A 2,310-nucleotide genomic window follows, 5' to 3' on the forward strand; every position below is an offset into this window, starting at 1 on the left:
TAAAAAGGCCTTTCAGATAAAAATAAAATGAAGAATAAAATAATTACACAAAAAAAAGAAATAAATATATAAAATAAATACTGCTCGACGAAACGTTTGCTCCACTCCGATAGATCCGAGGAAGAGTGCTGCCGAGATAGGTCGCAGCTCTTGTTGATAAATAAATCGCTGCAATTGTCCAGAGTTGGTGTAGTGGCTCATTTATGGTCCGAATATCCAACAGTCGTATTGTATTAGGCGAGCCGACAAAATGAACGCAGACAGGGCTGCTAATGACGCTACCAGGGCCACTAATTAGTCGGAACTGCAATTAATAAAGTGGAAACACAGAAAGGTCTGGTTCCGAACTGTAATGACTCACTAACTCACTAAAAATGTCCTAACTATTAAATTATAAGGGCAGACAGGGCTGCTTAGGCGCTACCACGGCCACTAATTAGCCGGAACTGCTCTAAAAAACTAATATGGTCGGTCCGTTGCTAGGTGACGCTTCTTAGCAACAATTATCACCTGTCTCTATTACTCATTATTACAAACAAATATAATTATACATTTTTCTTTTCAAATAACTAAATCTAAATAAAACAATACAAATAAAAATAAATGTAACTAAATTAAATACTAATAAAACTATATAACTATATAACTAAAACTATAAAACTAAATACTAAAAATACTAAATACTAAAAATAGTATTTACAAGGTAATTATATATTATGGCGTTAACAAATGTTGTGAAACAGAAATAAAGATTTACCCCGAAATTATGCGCAGAAAAAACTAAAAAATAAAAAATGTTAATGAATGAATGAAAACGAGTTTTTTTTAGGATATCTACTCCCCTATGAACAAATGTCGTGATCTTTATTACAATAAACATTTGAGTGTCAATTGTCTGTCATAAAATGTTTTAATTACTAACTAATAATACAATCAAAACAATAAATAATCATATAAAAACAAAAACAAAGGTGCTGAAGTTACAGACTTTATATTTATAAATACTCAAAAATAAATTGACCAATAAAAATATTTTAAACTTTTGTATTGAAATGAATTAATAAATAAAGTAATTTAAATATATTAATTTATGACAAAACTTTTTGTTATAGTTCCTGGAAGGACCGTCACCGCGGCGGCGAAGAAGACATTCACCAGATAAGCCATAATTATATAAACCATGAGATCACCCAAATTTGTTCAGATATCTTATTATTATTGATCGATGATTTAAACTAACGCATTAACCCAAATTGCCTCCCTCCCCATGGAACTAACTAATGAAATAAAAAGTATATAAAAAAATATATGCATGTGCTTTTGAATGAAAAGTCTCACAATTTTCAGCCCCCTTTTTCACAATAATTTTAATTTAATTATAATTTTAAAATACACTCGAGGTACCTGAAGTACAGCACGAGCAGGTCCCGATGTAAACTGAGCTAATCCAGTTAGCTACTGCTAAATCTTACAACTAAACTAGTTGTTAGTTAAAATGGAGGAATAGAAACTGTTTTAGCTATAGGTACATGACAACTAAAACAAATTAAAATTGTATTTAGCTATTAAAAAAAAAACTGAAAACTAATTTAACCTGATTAGTAATTACTCTAACATAAAGGTGTACCTTCATATGATTTCAGTGGAGCTGAGAAATGAAAAAAAAAACTCGATTTAACGATCCCGGGATAGCATATCAATTTATTTTAACCCTAAAAATGATTTCGGACTAAAATAAAATCGATTTAATGTTCACGTGTTTTCTTATCGATTTATTTTAACTTTTTCGGATTTCTAACATATTGGGGCCTCCTATTAAGTTGTTAGAGGTAGAGAAAATGAAAATGCAATCAATTTCATGATCGCGCTCTTGAGAATCAATTTATTTTATTTTTTCGGATTTGTGACATATTATACTAAACATACTATATATTTTTTAGCACCTCAGAAAACATGGAAACAAACTGAAATCGGACTTAAGATTATGACAGTAGTTTATTTGTAAACAAATTGTTAAAAAATTCTCAAAATACATTTTTTTTGTTAACAGTTTTCATATACAAGACACAAGAAGTATTCTGCACTGTTATTTCCTTGTAGTGTTAAATCACCTTTAAACTGTTCAATGGTTCAGCCTTAATCACCTAATATGCAATTATGGCTTAGTTTAATTGTTAGTAGAGCAAAGCTGTAACATATATAAGCGGATCTCGACTAAATGAAATCACAGTTGGACAAAATGAGTACCATCTTTGTGATCTTTCTATGCGCTGCAGTATTTCAACAGGCAGTCATTTGTAATGCAGGTAA

This window comes from Halyomorpha halys, unplaced genomic scaffold (assembly GCF_000696795.3).
Source record: "Halyomorpha halys isolate HHAL.00 unplaced genomic scaffold, Hhal_1.1 Scaffold1741.1, whole genome shotgun sequence".
Taxonomy (NCBI): Eukaryota; Metazoa; Arthropoda; class Insecta; order Hemiptera; family Pentatomidae; genus Halyomorpha; species Halyomorpha halys.